This window comes from Canis lupus, chromosome 9 (genome assembly GCF_003254725.2).
Source record: "Canis lupus dingo isolate Sandy chromosome 9, ASM325472v2, whole genome shotgun sequence".
Classification (NCBI taxonomy): domain Eukaryota; kingdom Metazoa; phylum Chordata; class Mammalia; order Carnivora; family Canidae; genus Canis; species Canis lupus.
In genome coordinates, this window is record NC_064251.1 from 36,806,829 (window position 1) to 36,824,975 (window position 18,147).

The 18,147-nt window shown below is 35.5% G+C and overlaps 1 protein-coding gene across 14 annotated transcripts in view; it reads right to left on the minus strand.

Moving 5' to 3' along the window:
- The window catches only part of BCAS3 (BCAS3 microtubule associated cell migration factor), a 591,457-nt gene that overhangs the window by 359,815 nt on the left and 213,495 nt on the right, over positions 1–18,147 (minus strand). The window lies entirely within an intron of this gene.

Sequence of the window (18,147 nt, forward strand, 5' to 3'; positions counted from 1 at the left end):
ACTCCAACTTAGCATTTCAAACTGGTATGAAGCTGGAGCAAAGAATGAAGGTGAACATGGGACAAGTACAGGTTTCTTCCAGAAAAGAGTCAGCAAACTTTTTTAGTAAGGGGCCAAAATTTTAGGCCTTGTAGGCAAGAAAACAAAACCAAGGATACTATGTAGGTACTTAAAATAACAAGAAAGAAAACAAATTTTGACAAAATTTTTTTACCAAATAGAATTTTTTGTAATGTAAGTCTACTAAAGAAGAATGGAGTCTGTTTTTTACAGTAGATAATATTTTGTTTATTTGGGGCTCAAAGCTAGTATTATTATTATCATCAAATAGATCCCAAGGCTTATGTTTATAAAAACCATTCTTAGCTCATGAGATGTACAAAAACATAGGGCCACATATGGCCAATGGACCATAGTTTGCTGACCCGTTTTATACCACCATCATGGTAGTAAATGTAAACTTGTCAAATCATCATAAACTTCAAAGCAGAAAGGACCTCAGAAATCTAAAGTCAAGGTCAAAAACACAGTAAGACCCTCAGGTCAATATTATTCCTATGGTTTATAAGATACTTCACAGTAAAGAGAGGGGAATCTACACAAAAAGCCTTCCTCATATGAAGAATCTATGCAAGATATTAGTTAGAAACAAGGGACCAATGAGACTATAGTTCTTTTCTAAATTCCACAGCAAGCAGGCATTCTGCTTTGTTTTCAAGGTGAATATAGCAGTACTCAATTCAACATTAACATGTAACTATTGGAGAAAGTAATCTTAGTTGAAAGAAAATCACATATACATACACACATAAACCCCACAATCTCAAGACAACTATTTTAAAGTATCTTGCACATCTTAATGCATAGACAAGAATGTATAGATATGTATATGTATATGTGTATGTGCATATAAACATACATATCACATAAACACAAATATAGATACATGAAGACATGTGCATGCACATACACGTACATAATTTTTTACTGGATAACAGCAACCAACTTGAAATATAAAATCATTAAACTTCAATATTATAAAAGATAGTGAAAACACATGGAAATAGCACTATATATATATAAAGCCTTTATATATGATCACAAGCTTTCCTTACTGGGAGCATATAAGGGTAAATGTATCTATCACTTACTAGCTACACAGCCATGGAAAAGTTAGTTAACAACTCTCTGCCTTATGCTTCTTCATTTGCAAAATGGGAACAATAATGCAAGTCTCATAGGGTTTTAGATTTAATGAATTAACATGTAAAGCACTTAGAAGAGTGCTTACCACTTAATAAGCAGTAAACAAAGATGTTCGCTGTAATTATCGTAATTACCATAAAAATACATCCCTACTCTTCAAACATCTCAGTTTTCACTGCTAACAACATAGACTAAACCACTATCATCACTTGAACAGGTTACTTTTAAAAGACTCCTAACTGGACTCTTACTTGAGACCATCTACAAGCAACAGAAGACAAAGTAGATGAATTGTACTTATCAAAATTAAAGACTTTCCTGCATCAAAGAATATTATCAGGGACCCCTGGGTGGCTCAGCAGGCCTGCCTTCTGCCCAAGGCATGATCCTGGAGTCCCACATGGGGCTCCCTGCATGGAGCCTGCTTATCTCTCTCTGCCTATGTCTTTGCCTCTCTCTTTGTGTCTCTCATGAGTAAACAAATAAAATAAAATCTTTAAAAAAATTTTTTTTGAACCACAGAATATGATAAAATATTTCCAAATAATACATCTGATAAGGGTCCAGCATGTAAAATACATAAATAAGTCTTTTGACTCAATAACATAAAGAGAAATAATTCAATCAAAAATAAGCAAAAAATTGGATATTTTTCCAAAAAAGATACAGAAATCGCCAAAAAGCAGGGGCACCTGGGTGGCTCAGCGGTTGAGCGTCTGCTTTCAGGTCATGATCCTGAGGTCCTGGGATCAAGTTCCCATCGGGCTCCCTGCAGGGAGCCTGCTTCTCCCTCTATGTCTCTGCCTCTCTCTGTGTCTCATGAATAAATAAATGAAATCTTAAAAAAAGAGAGAGCATATGAAGATGTTTGTGCTAAATATTATTAGTCATTAGAGAAATATAAATAAAAAATACAATGAGATACGACTTCATACTGAAAAGAATGATCATTAAAAAAAGAAAAAGAGGGGCAGCCCCTGTGGCTCAGCGGTTTAGCGCCGCCTTCAGCCCAAGGTGTGAGCCTGGAGACCCGGGATCGAGTCCTACGTCAGGCTCCCTGCATGGAGCCTGCTTATCCCTCTGCCTGTGTCTGTGCCTCTCTCTCTCTCTCTCTCTCTCTCTCTCTCTCATGAAAAAATAAATAAAATCTTTAAAAAAAAAAAAGAAAAAGATAAAATAAGTGTTGATGAGGATGTGGAAAAACTTGAACTCTCATACACTGTTGGGAAAAAAGAAAATGGTGCAGCCACGTGAAAGTCCTCTAAAAGTTAAACACAGACTTTCATCCTTAGATACCCAAGAAAATTGGAAATGTATGTTCAAAACAGAAACCTGCATACTAATGTTCACAGCAGTAGAGTTCAAAAGTGAAAACAACTCCTATGTTTATCAACTAATAAATGCAAAAAATGTGGTCTATAGATACAGGGAATATTATTCAGCTACAGAAAGTAATAAAGTTCTGATATGTGCTACAACATGAATGAACTTTGAAAACAATATGTAAAATGAAAGCAGACAGAAAAGGCTACCTATTATATGATTCCACTTATATGAAATGGACAGAATAAGCCAACCAAGAGAAAGAAACAGAAAAGAGGTTAACAACTGCCATGGACCAGGGAGAAGGGAAGGGAAAGTGGCTGCTCATGGGTACCAGGTTTCTTTCTAGTGATGAAAATGTTCTGGCATTAAATAGTAGTGATTGATATACAAGTCTGTATACCAAAAACCACTAAATTGTACACTTTAAAAAAGTGAACTTTATGCATGTGAATTATGTCTCAATAAAGCTGTTATTTAAAAAAAATGGAAAAACTAAGTAGTTAGTTCACTTACAGGGAAGTTCTATAGCCTCTTTTTATAGTTTGTGGTTTCACTGAAGGGTCAGTTAGTTCTTTGATATGTCTCTATTGTTCTATGCTCAGAAGAAGATAAGCAGCTGCTAAGAAGCCTAAGCTAGCATTTTATCTGTGCCCATGCTGACTCACTTCACATCTGGGGTTGGGGTAAATGAGTGATTACAATATAAAATGGGTAAACATATAACCAATGTTCTTATTAAGTTTCCCTCCATTCAACAAAGAAGTGTGGCATAAAATGATAGAAAAAAATCAAGCAGAGTACCTAGTCTAGGAATCCTCATTAGACACTCACTGTTATCAATTTAGAGCTTTTAAGAATACAAATGTCAGGATTCTTAACTGATGAGATATGAATTTTTAAAATACAGAATGTTTAATTAGTTTGCAAATTTATATTAGGTTATATAATTTATTGTTCATTAAATAGTTCCTGTATTATTTGAAATATTGATAACATCTCACACTTGTTTTTTATTGTAATGATGTAAAATCTGGGTATCAGAAACCATTAGGCCTCTAGAAAGCTAATATATTTGTTCCTTAAAATATATTGTAGCTATATTCCAGTAATTCTAATTTATACAAATACTTTGTTAACAAACTGAATTATCCTTTTTTAAAGTATTTTGTAGATTTAATATTCCAAAACAATATTTGGAACAACCAAATCTAGTATAGCAGACATATGCTCATACAGAACAATTATATCCATTTTATCAAAAGCTAAAAAACCCCACCCCAAACATATATTTAATTCACAAAACAGGTTAAACTAAATTACATATAACACAAGAGTATTTGAGCACTAGACTTAAGTAGTACCCCATTTAAGCATCTAGGATAGAAATCAGCATTTTAAAGCATTTAAATCAGCATTAATCAGTTTATACCTCAAATTTTTCATCAAAACCCAATTAACTAATAACAATGATCAAAGTATAGAGTTATTATTATTTTTTTTGAGAGGGAAAGAGAGAGGGAGGGTGAGGAAAGGGCAGAGGGAGAGGTAAAACCCCAAGCAGGCTCCACACCCAGAGCAGAGCCTGATGCAGGGCTCGATCTCACAACCCTGAGATCATGACCTGAGCCAAAATTAAGAGTCAGATGCTTAACTAACTGAGCCACCCAGGCACCTGAAAGAATAGGGTTATTTTAACATCCTAAAAACTAAAGCAAAGTTCCTCAAACTTAAGTGTGAAAAGAAGCACCAAAGGTACTTGTAAGAAGTGCAAATAAGTTGGTCCCACCTTCAGGATTATGATTGGTAGGTACTGGGAGGAGAGAGAAACATGACCAAGAAATTTGCAGTTTCAGAACACTCAGATAATGACTCTGATACTGACCTCAAGTCTGTAATACAGACCCAGAAAATAAAGTGACCAAAAATGACAGTCCCCCTAATTCCATATCAAATGTTTGAAAGCATAAAAAGACATCTTTAAAAAAATAAAGTAATAGCAATGATTGCCTTGGGCAAGACAGATGGAGAAGACTGAAAAAAAACCTATAAGGAAATTTTCTGGGATGATGAAAATGTCCTGTGGCTTGACCCAAAAGAAGACAGTATTTGGATAAAAAGTCTATAATCCAAGAGTATTATAGTTTCAGAAGCCTGTGAGAATGGCAACCAAAGCCATAAAGACAAGTCCCAAAGAGCAAAAACTAACTGGCCAAGGTCTAAGCCCTCAGATGATGTTGTATTTAATGAAAACTCATAGGAAAATATATAAAAGAAGTTATTTAAGAATATACAAGTTCAAGAGACATTCCCAACACAACATTTCAATAATTTTTATCCTTCAAAACTCATAGATACATTCATTTAAAATGCTGTAATTCTATCACAACAAGGTTAATGGCAATAAAAGTTTGCTTGGGAATGAGTTGCTTAGAATAGAAATGTGTTAAGATGGATAATCCACACATACCCTCTGTCCTATCTGCCCATCCCTCCCCCTCTCAATTCTTCAAAATCATTCATTTATTCAGTACGGATTTATGGAAAGATTCTTACATGTTTTGCACTCTTGTACATGCCAAAAATTTTTAAATGACCTAATGCCAATAAGCAGCATGAAATTATCATCTGAACCAATAACTACACCCTTGGGCATCTACGCCAAAGAAATGAAAACTATGTTCACATAACATACTCATAATAGCCCAAGACTGTAAATGGTCTGAGTAAATTGTAAACAGAATGTGTGAGTTAGGTCTACTTATGAAAGAGCAGTGTGAGGAAACTGTTCAGTATCCTACACAAACCTACACGTGTGATTAAATTGCATGGACCTAAACACACACATATATACTTATTTCCACACAGACACACAAATGCACATATGAATACAAGTAAATCAGTGAAATGTGAAAAAGATCAGGGACTGTAACAATGTTAATATCCTGGTTGTGATATACTCTATTTTTGTAAAATGTTACCCATTGAGATAAACTGGGTCAAGCACACGTGGGCTCTCTTAGTACTATTTCTTACAAATCCATATGAATCTACAATTATTTCAATAAAAATCTGAACTAAAAAAAGGGAGTATGATGAGTTACAAATACCACAGAGCCAAGCAATGCTAAACTGGCTCTTGCTGTAATCTGAACTCTAGTGGTAACAAGGATGAGGGGTACCCAAAATGCCAAGGTGAATCTTGGTCAGGTTGAGGGAGTGGGCAGAAAAAAAGGGGTGCTTATGCCTGGACACTCACTGGATGCTGGCATGTATGGGGAAAGAAGTGGCACAACACTGGGAATAATCACTTGTCCAAGTGAGAAAAAGGCCACCAGTCCTGGCTGTCCCCATAGTATCTGCAGGCTAGCGTCCTCTGCCAACAAGATAGAGGATATAATGTGATCGCCTGGCAGTTGTCAATGGAGCAACTGACATGTGCACATTAAGTACATTAGTCCGTGTTCTCCTGTAGGGAAAAGTAGTCCATATCCTTGTAAGGCGGCGGGGGGAGACACCTTGGAATGAAGCAAAGTGTGCAGCAGGGAGGAAAAGTTAAAGTCACTTGGTAGGAGTACTACTGTTGTGCTTCCATTGATGAATGTGTACCTGTTATTAATGGCTTAATTTATTTTACTGACATGCTTGTAAGTGTCAGAGGTATATCCTCTGCCACGTAGACCAAAATGATCATGGGAAGAGCGCAGAGCAGACCACCTACTAGGCTTCCAGTTCTTTCCCACGTTACACAATATAAATAACAGAATCCCGGTAGGAAAGTTAGGTAATGACTTAATGGCCGCTTAAGTCCTCAGAGGTGTTATACCAGTACAACATCGCCATCTGCCTGATCCCACAACCAAATACACTCCCTTTTTCAGATGGTAGCTACTAACTGGCTATTAAGTTCTTAGTACATGAACTGACCCATGAGGCCTTGGGATTTTCCAGACCAACACTGGGTTGGGTCATCTCAAATCTGATGATGAACACGGTGTTAAGGGCCCAACAGAGCTTGCTAATAATCAAATGGAAATGGTATGTTCCAGAGTATGTTCCAGCCTGGCCCTAGAAACATCTTGTTTTTACAGCTACTTTATTAGCTACTCTACTGCCTAAAGCAATTCCACTGGTTCAATAGCCCTTGATTCACAGAACTTCCTTTAAGCACCTTTACCTGATTCCCTGATGGCTTGGCTAAGATGAAAGCTGCTGGTGTCCAGCTGTACAACCACAGGAAAAACTTTGCTGGGACAAATGAAGTAAAGACCAAGCAGCACAGTAGGATAATGGAAAGCTGTTACTTCTTTTCATAGCGGGGGGGGGGGGGGGGGGGGGTCACTATAGTTATGGGACAGTCAATCCACTTGTTTTTGTATTATCTAAGATGTTTTTGTACTACGATGGCAAAGGTGAATAGAGAGAATATATACAATGCAGAGTTTAAATATTTACTCCTAGCCCTTAACAGAGAAGTTTGCTGACCCTGCTTTAAACAATACTGCTGGCACTTGGGCAGCTGCCAATGGCCTGGCCAAACCTACTTTGGTTTGCCATGAAGAAGACTACATACTGGCAGATTGCAGATGTCCCCCTTTTTAGGGCTAAGAGCTGTACAAACAAATCATGACTAGTAACTGAATAACCTGGGTCACTCCTATCCAAGGTAAGATTCCATCCTCTGATGGGAAGGACTAGAATCAAGCTGTTCATAAAGCCTGTACTGCCTGTTCTGCACAGTGATTCTCAACTAATCCATCAATAATAAATGTCTGTCTGGGGTTTACATCCCATCCATTCATTATCTGCTGTTTTATAACCACTCAAAGTATATGTGATTGTCATAGTTGAAAAGCATAAATATACTGCAGGTGTGTTATAGTGTAGTATATTATAATATATACACAAATATACTATTATAAATAATATGCTATATATATGTAATATACAGTATATACATAACCATACTGTAGTTTAGTTGTTTACCTATTAAAACAATATGGTTGATATGGGTTCTCAGATATTTGACCTTTTTCACCCTATTTGTCCTATTAAATATTAAGAAAGTGTTGTCAAACTCAGTTTTAGATGCATACATACTTAAATCTTCCTCATAATTTGGCTCTTGAACATTATGAACTATCTCTAGAAATAGGCCTTGTCCTAACCTCTTTTACTTGATATAAATATGGCCAAATTTTCAACATTAGTGTTTATTATTTTCATGACATATCTTTTAACATGCTTTTACTATCATTATATTAATGTCTCTAAATGCAAAATAAATCTCTAATAGACAATTCCTTTAGATTAGAATACATTAATATTTAATATATTATATTATGGTGGGATTTTGATGTTACAATTTAATAATTGGTTTTTGTTTATCCTATTTCTTGAACCTCTATTCCTCCTTTTCTGCCTACTTCTGAACTAAGCATTTTATGTTAAGGGATGCCTGGATGGCTCAGTGGCTGAAGGTCTGCCTTTGGCTCAGGAGGTGATCCCGGAGTCCTGGGATCAAGTCCCAATTTGGGCTCCCTATGTGGAGCCTGCTTCTCCCTCTGCCTATGTCTCTGCCCTCTCTCTGTGTGTCTCTCGTGAATGAATAAATAAAATCTTTAAAAAAAATAGAATTCCATGTTAACTGAATTATTGTCTTTTTAGGTACAGCATGTTCAACTATTGTCTTTTTAGGTACAGCATGTTCAACTCTCAAACAGTAGAGTATCTACCCTCACTTCAGCACTATAGGTCCATTATGCTATACTTATATGTATTACATATACACACAATATAATTGCCAGAAAATAACTAACATTTCTTATGCATAAATGTTACAATTTTAACATTCCTATATATTTTTAAATAAATTTAAAATGGAGGGGGTAATTGGATGATGGTCATTAAGGAGGGCATGTGATAAGCACTGTGTGTTATATACAACTGATGAATTACTGAACTCTGTATCTGAAACTAATCATGTACTATATGTTGGCTAATTGTATTTAAATTTTTTTAAAAAGAAAATTGATAGAAAAAATCATCCTTTCTAATTAGAAACTGACCATTTCTCAGATATTTCATTAATTCTACAATATCTAAGTTTGCTCTGGCATCATTTCCCTTTAGCAGAATTTTTATTGTGAATGCACTCATCTTGTTTCTCGCTCCTTCATCCTTGAATGATACTATTGCTGGATGGAGAATCTTTGATAATCTGTATTTTTTTTCCTTCAGTCCTTGAAACTACTTCCATGGTTTCTGATGAGAAGCCATTTCCCTGTATACAATGTGTTCTTTTCCTCTGGCTACATTCAAGATTTGCTCTTTCCTTTGGTTTTCAGAAAGTTATCTGTGATGTTCTAAAACTGGGGTTTTGTCATATTCAGTCCTATTTGGTCTTTGCTAGTCTCTTTTGAAGATTTAAATTACATCTTTCAACAAATTTGGGAGGCTTTCCATATTTCTTTCTATAATTTTTTCTGCCTCATTTTCTTTATTTCCTCCCTTTCCACACAGATCAAGAGGAATTTTGCCCCAGGATAGATCATATGCAGTTTCAGTCATACCTGATTTGGATGATTTAGATGATGAGACTGGAGCTTCTGGGTTAATGATATTTTCAAGAGATTTTAGACTTAGAGCAGATGCTGCCAAGCACCAAGACTTTTAGAGATGTTGGTATGGGGTAAATGTATTTTGCACATGGGATGATCCTGAATTTGAGGGATCAGAGGGCAGACTGTACTGAGGTAAACAGTGGCTCAAAAAAAAAAAAAAAACCAGATATATTCTGATCCTAATCTCTCGAACCTGCATATAATACATTATAGATCCAAAGAGCAACCATACCAAAACATGATTGATTTATAGATCTTGAGAGTTCATCTTGAATTATCAGTGTAAGTACTAAATGTATTCACATTATTTCCTATACAATACACAGGAGAAGAAGAGGAGGAAATGTGACCACAGAGGCAAAGGATAGAGTGATATATATGGCTGTAAGGCAAGGAATGTTGACAGTCACTGGAAGCTGGAGAAGGGAAAGAACAGATTCTGCTTAGAGGTTCTAAGTTTGGCCTTGCCAACACTTTGATTTTGAATGTCTGGCCCCCAGGACTATGGGAAAATAAATTTCTCTTATTTTAAGCCCCCCTGCTTTCATGGTAATTTGTCATGAAAACCATAGGAAAAAATATATAGTAAATGTGGATATCCAGAAGAACGTGAATTCCATATTGCGGACTGCTCAGGACTGGGGTTGCTGAGTGGTAGTGGTATAAAGTATATGTTAAGTTTTTTTTTTTTTTTTTTTTTTTAATTCATGAGAGAGGGCAGCCCAGGTGGCTCAGCGGTTTAGCACCGCCTTCAGCCCAGGGCGTGATCCTGGAGACCAGGGATCCAGTCCTACATCAGGCTCCCTGCATAGAGCCTGCTTTGTCCTCTGCCTGTGTCTCTGCCTCTCTCTGTCTCTCATGAATGAATAAATAAAATCTTAAAAAAAAAAAAAAAGAGAAGTAAATCTTAAGAAAAAAAAGTAAATAAATTCATGAGAGACAGAGAGGGAGGGAGAGAGAGAGAGGCAAAGACACAGGCAGAGGGAGAAGCAGGCTCCATGCAGGGAGCCCGACATGGGAATGGATCCCGGGTCTCCAGGATCACACCCCGGGTTGAAGGCGGCGCTAAACCACTGAACCACGGGGGCTGCCCATTAAGAAACTTCTAAACTATTTTCCCGAGTGGCTGTACCATTTCACGTTCCCAATACCAATGTGGGAGAAAACCAGTTCCTCCAATTCACTGACTTTTGAGAGTTCCTTAAAAGATGTGGTAGATACAAGACAATTTGTGCCTTTTCATTCTATTACCAGTGTGTCTCAAAGAGCAGATATGTTTTGTTTTAATGGACTCTAATTTATCAATTTCAAGGATTTTGCTATTAAAGCACCTATGAGAAATCTGTGTCTAACCTAAGTCACGAAAGGTTTCTTCTCTGTTTTCTTCTAAAAGCTTTATAATACTAGGTTCACATTAAATCTGATCCCATTTGAGTTCATTTTTGTATAAGGATTGACGCTCATTTTTTTTGCACATAAATACCCAAGTGGTCCATTACCATTGTCGAAAAGACTAGCCTTTCTTATTTTGCTCCTTTGCCAAAAATCAATTGTCCCTATGTATGGTAAAGTTCCTGGATTCCCTATTGATCACTGTAGTTTCAGTAGATCTTGATACTAGGTAGCAATATCTCTCCAAATTTGTTTTTCTTTTGGCATTATAAGCCCTATGTATTTACATATGAATTTTAGAAGTAGCTTGTCAATTTCTACTCTCCCCAATTTTACTATCTTTGTTTGTTTTTTATCCTGCCGGGCTTTGATGGAGATTGCAGTGAATATACAGATCAATTTGGAGAGAACTGAAATCCTAACAATATTAAGCATTCCAACCCCAAAATATGGTTTAACACTCCATTTATTTACATCCGTACTCTCAGCCATGTTTTATGAGTACATGTCTTACACTCGGTAAGTACACATTACACACTATTTTTTTACCTCTCTTTTTTAAATGATCAATAATCTATTGTTTGTTCCTAGCATATAGAGGTACAACTGACTTCCATGTATTGATCTAATACCCTGAAACTTAATTAAATTCATTTTTCTATTTTTATAGAATCCATTCGATTTTCTACACAATCATATCATCTTTAAATAAATACAGTTTTACTTTCTTCCTTTCTGGTATGATGATGGTTCTTTCCATTGTCTCAGATTTCTTCTGCAGATCTGAGTAGGTTCTCTCTGCAGCTTTTATCTCTCTGGCACTCTGTCTTGAGAACTCTATGATCTTCACCTCCTCATTCTTAGCAATACCTCATCAACAGAGGGAGTCTATCAAGGCTCCACTTGGACTCCTCCTTCCTGCACCACAGGCTGAAAACTGTATCAAGGCAGTAAGCTGGGGCAATCGGGGTTTTTCTTATTTGTTTCCCATTTCTCAAGGATCACCATCCTTCATGGCTTTATGTACTGTCTAAAAAATTGTTCTTTCTTTGTTTCAGGTAGAAAGGTAAATCCAGTCCCTCTACTACTCTAGGTTATTTATGCTGATTTGAGTGTTACCTAGTTGTACCCTTAAGACAAGGAGAGCTTAGCATCCTCGTCCTCCACCCTCTTCCCATCAATCTCTCCCTCTTACTGTGGAGGTCCTCATATTAACTCTGTCATTTACTGTGCCAGATGTTTTACTAAGCACAGTAAGACACATTTTACATATATTATTTCTGGCATTTCCTGAAGTAAATGCTATGAAATAGTTTTTGTCTCCATTTTATAGATGAGTAAATAGAAGCCTAAGAAAATAGAGAATTTGTCCTTGGTAATAGAATCCAAGTACATCCAAGTACAAATTGAAGTCAGGGCTGGGGAATGATGAGTGACTGCTAATCGACAAAAAGTTTGTTATAAAAATGTTCTAAAAGTAGATACTGGTGATGTTTGCATAGCTCTGTAAATATATATACTAAATACACTAACTACTAAAAAAACCCACTGAAATGTACATTTTAAATATGAATTTTATAGGAATTATGTTTCAGTAAAACTAATGTTTTGGGGGAAGAAGAGTTGACAAAAATTAAGACTATAAGGTTATACCTAGGACTGCCAGGTTTGATTAAAAAAAAATACAGATAATCTCGCAAAATTTGAATTTCAATATAAATCTAAGTAGGCATATCTGGACATAGTCATACTAAAATTACCTGATTCTATCTGAACAGACCATTAACTACTACCCATTAATATTAAATAGCTAGATTATTTTTGCCATTGAGAATTAAACCTATAATCTTACCATTTTATAGGACTATTCCAAAAAAAAAAACACGTTATTTTTTGCACATGTGTAAATGTTCTGAAGCAAGTTGACCATTTACCAAAATTAGCATGTTAAGTACTAAAATGACTTTTATCTGCTTGAGTATGGCATTATAGAAGTATATTAACAAATATTGTAAGGTCTCACTATATATATATATATATATATATATATATATATATATATATTCATTCCTGTTGAAAACTAGGAATATTTTTCTAACTGCATATGTGCCTTATGAGGAAAATTACTGTCAGATGCAGAGGATATCCCAAGTTATAGATCACAAAACAACTTAATTCAACATAATTAGATCCACATACTTGAGTTTTTTCCCTTGCCTGATTAAAGTACCCTCAGGGTTTTTGGAAGAATCCAGAATGACATGATTTTGAAGTACTCAAAGACAGTTAGATAGATCATATGCCATATAGATTTCATAATCAGTGCTAAATTTTATATATTTTTCAAAATAATTTTCAGTAGAAGATTACAGAAATTAATTTTATGGTCATTAATTGAGTTTCCTTGGATCTTAATATTTGACGTTTAGAAATTCCCAATCTCCTAAATTACAAGGTGTGACACAGAACAAAATAATTTTAATAATTTCTATTTGGTTTCCCTACATGTTAAATAGGCATAGCACTGGCAGCAGCAAATATTTATACCTATAACATTTGCCCATCTACAGGGCACTGTTCTAAGGAAGACAGATACCAAGAAGGTTAAGCATGATCTCTATTTCCAGGCTGGATGAATAGGTAATTAAATAATAAACAATGCTAATACAAATGAGTTACCAAAAAAAAAAAGGTGTAACCAAAAAAAGTATAAGTATTTAAAATATTAAAATTCTAGGAGGTTATAGCTGAAGTAGGGCATACCAGTGATGGGTGGGGACAGAACAGGTTTTATAAAATCAGAATTAAGAAATAAAATGTGGGGACACCTGGGTGACACAGAGGATTTAGCGTCTGACTGTTGGTTTTGGTTCAGGTGGTGGTCTCAGGGTCCTGAAATCCAGCCTTGGGTCAGGCTCTATGCTCAGTGTGGAGTCTGCTTGAGTTTCTCACTCCCTCTCCCTCTGGTCCTCCCCAACCCTTCTCTATTTCTTAAATAAATAAATAAATAAATATTTTTTTTTTTAAAAAGGAAGTAAAATGTACCAGCAGCACTGTGAAATATTGAATCTTCACCTAAAATGCTCATCTGATTAGAAACTTACCTACAAAAGAAAAAAATGAACAGTAACCAAAATAAGAATAAGCAAGTTTAGTTGTGCTAGAAGGTAAGGATATTGTCAGAGAAAAATGGAGATATGTCAAAGGACACAAATGTCAAGTTGACAGGTGCCAATTGGCCAAATCTGGGATATTCTGAGCATTAAAATAAATAGATATTGAATGAATATAACCCAATGATTCAAATATGAATCTATTAACCAAATGATATATATAAATAAAAGAAATGTTACAAATTTGGGGGGGAAAATGGGATATTTACATAGATTAAAAGGATTTCTACCCAAGGCATAGAACAGAAGCAGTAAACTAAATGTTCCTCTCCTAGACTATCCTTAAAAGAGATACATTTTCATATTTTAAAAGCTACTGCCTGAGAGACCAGCTTCCAATCAGCCACCATCTAGATGCTGACCGAGACCCACACCACATTAACAAAATGAAGGATAAAAATCATATGATCATCTCAATAGATATGGAAAAAGCATTTGAAAATATTCACCATCTATTCATGATAGAAACTCTCAACAAAATGAGTATAAAGGAAATGTACCTCAACATAATAAAGTACATCTATGACAAGCCCACACCTAACATCACACTCAACAGTAACCAGCTAAAAGCTTTTCCTCTAAGATCAAGAACAAAACAAAGATGTTCATTCTCACCACTTTTTTTCAATATGCTACTGGGAGTCTTAGTCAGAGAAATTAGGCAAGGAAAAGAAATTTAAAAATCAGTCAATGTGATATAACACATCAACAAGAGGAATGATAAAAACCATATGATCATTTCCATAGATGCAGAAAAAGCATTTGACAAAGTACAGCTTTCATTCATGATTAAAACCCTCTGCAAAGTAGGTGTACCCATATCTCAATAAAATAAAGGTCACATATGAAAAACTCACAGCCAACATCAACACAATGGTGAAAAACTGAAAGCTTTTTCCTTAAGGTAAGAAAGAAGACAAGGACATCCACTCTCACCACTTTTATCCAACATAGTAACTGGAGGTTGTAGCCACAGCAATCAGACAACAAAAAGGAATAAAAGGCATCCGTGTTGGTAAGGAAGAAATAAAACTTTCAATATTTGCAGATGACATGATATTATATATAGAAAACCCAAAGACACTACCAAAAAGCTACTAGAACTGACAAATCCAGTGAGGTCGCAGGATACAAAAAGCTATGTATAGAAAACCGTTGCATTTCTATACACTAAAAATGAAGCAAGAGAAAGAAAAATTAAGAAAGCAATCCCATTTACAAGTGCACCAAAGATAATAAAATACCTAGGAGAAAACTTAACCAAGGAAGTGAAAGATTTGTACTCTGAAAACCATAAAACATCAATTAAAGAAACTGAAGATGACATAGACAATGGAAAGACATTCTATGCTCATAGATTGAAAGAACAAATATTGTTAAAATGTCCATACTGCCCAAAGCCATTTACACATTTAATGCAACCCCTATTAAAACACCAGCAGCATCTTGCATAGACCTAGAACAAATAATCCTAATATTTGTATGGAACCACAAAGACCTCAAACAGTGAAACAATCTTATAAAGGAAAACCAAAGCTGATGGTATCACAATTCCAGATTTCAAGTTATGCTACAAAGCTATAGTAATTAAAACAGTATGATACTGGCACAAAAATAGACACATAGATCAATGAAACAGAGTAGAAAACCCAGAAATGAACCCACAACAATAAGGTCAATTAATCTTTGACAGAGCAGGAAAGAATATCCAATGGGAAAAAGACAGTCTCTTCATCAAATGGTGTTGGGAAAACCAACATGCAAAGAATGAAACTAGACCATGCACAAAAATAAACTCAAAATTGAATAAAGACCTAAATGTGAAACCTGAAACCATAAAGATTCTAGAAGAGAGCACAGACATTTACTTCTCTAGATATGTCTCCTGACGCAAGGGAAATAAAAGCAAAAATAAACTACTGGAACCATAGCAAAATAAAAGACTTCTGCACAGTGAAGGAAATAATCAACAAAACTAAAAGACTGAATAGGAGAAGATATTTGCAACTGAATAGGAGAAGATATTTGCAAATGATACATCTGAAAAAAAGTTAGTATCCAGAATATATGGAGAATTTATACAACTCAACATCCAAAAAAACTCCCAAATAATGTAATTAAAAATTGGGCAGAAGACATGAAAGACATTTCCCCAAAGAAGTCAGACAGATGGCCAAGAGACACATGTAAAGTTACTCAACATCACTCAACATTAGGGAAATACAAATAAAACTACAATGAGATATCACCTCACACCTGTTAAAATGGCTAAAATAAAAAAATGCAAAAAACAACAGATGTTGGCGAGGATGCGGACAAAAGGAACCCTCTTATACTGTTGGTAGGGATGCAAACTGGTGCAGCCACTCTGGAGAATAGTACAGAGGTTCCTCAAAAATTTAAAAACAGAACCACCTTACCATCCAACAATTGCACTACTGGTTATTTACCCAAAGAATACAAAAACATTAATTCAAAGGGCTACTACATGCACCCCTATGTTTATTGCAGCACTATTTACAATAGACAAGATATGGAAGCAGCCCAAGTGTCCATCAACTGATGAACAAATGAAAAAGATGTGAAACACACAAACATACAGAGTTGAATATAATTCAGTCATAAAAAAGAATGAAATTTTGTCATTTGCAACATTGTGGATGAAGCTAGATAATATAATGCTAGGTGAAATAAGTCGGTCTGAAAAAGACAAATACCATATGATTTCACTCATCTGTGAAACTTAAGAAACAAAGCAAATGATCATAGGGAAAAAAAATAGAGAGAGGCAAACCAAGAAACAGGCTCTTGACTATAAAGAACAAACTGATGGCTACCAGAGGGGAGGTGGCAGGATAGGTGAAATACATGATGGGGACTAAGGAATCCATTTGTCATGATGAGCACTGGGTTACTAAAATAAAAACTTAAAAACAAATAAAGAGAAAAATCAGAAGAAAGATAAAATACGTTTATAGTACTTATCAAAATAAACCCACATGAATGAACCTGTGCAGTTCAAACCTATGTAGTTGAAGGGTTAGCTCTTTTTGTTTTAAGAATCAGGTCACTAGAAAACCCAGAAATTAACCCATAGCTATACAGTCAATTAATCTTCGGCAAAGCAGGAAAGAGTATCCAGTGGAAAAAAAGACAGTCTCCTCAACAAGTGGTGTTAGAAAAATTATACATGCAAAAGAATGAAACTGGACCACTTTCTTACACTATATACAAAAATAAATTCAAAATATATGAAAGACTTAAATATGAGACAGGAAACCATCAAAATCCTAAAGGAGAGCAGAGGCAGTAACCACTATGACATTGGCCACAGCAACTTCTTACTAGATATGTCTCCTCAGGCAAGGGAAGCAAAAACGAGGCATTGGGACTTCGTCAAGATAAAAATCTTCTGGGTAAGGAGTATTAAAGGGGGCACTTGTGTTGAGCACTGGGTGTTGTGTGTAAGTGATGAATCACTAAATTCTACTGCTGAAACCAATATTACCCTATATGTTAACTAACTAGAATTTAAGCAAAAATTTGAAAAAAAATTTGGTAAAGGAAAAAGATAAAAAACCTTCTGCACAACAAAGGAAACACTTGACAAAACTAAAAGGCAACCTTTGGAAGGGGAGAAGATATTTGCAAATGACATATCTGATAAAGGATTATTATCCAAAATCTATAAAGAACTTATAAAACTCAATACCCCAAAAAACAAATAATCCAGTTAAAAAATGGGCAGAAGGCATGAATAGACATTTCTCCAAGGAAGGCATACACATGAAAAGATGCTCAACATCATTCAACATTAGGGAAATACAAATCAAAACTACAATGAGATACCACCTCGCACGTGTCTGAATGGCTAAAATTAACAACACAGGAAACAACAGGTGTGGATGAGGATGCGGAGAAAGGGGAATTCTCCTGCACTGTTGGTGGAAATGCAAAGTGGTTCAGTCACAATGGAAAACAATATGGAGGGTCCTCAAAAAGTTAAAAATAGAACCACCTTCCATCCAGCAATTACACTACTGGGTATTTACCCAAAAGATGCTGATTCCAAGGGACACATGCATCTCAATGTTTGTAGCACCAATATCAACAATAGCCCCCATTATGGAAAGAGCTCAAATGTCCATTGACTGATGAATGAAGAAGATATAGTATATTTACACAATGGGATACTACTCAGTCATAAAAAAAGAATGAAATCTTGCAATTTGCAATAAGGTAGATGAAGCTAGAGAGTGTTATGCTAAGTGAAATAAGTCAGAGAAAGACAAATACCATATGATTTCACTCATATGTGGAATTTAAGAAATAAAACAAATGAACATGGATTGAGGGGACAGGCAAACCAAGAAACAGATTCTTAACTATAGGGAAAAAAATGACATTTACCAGAGGGGAGGCATGTGAGG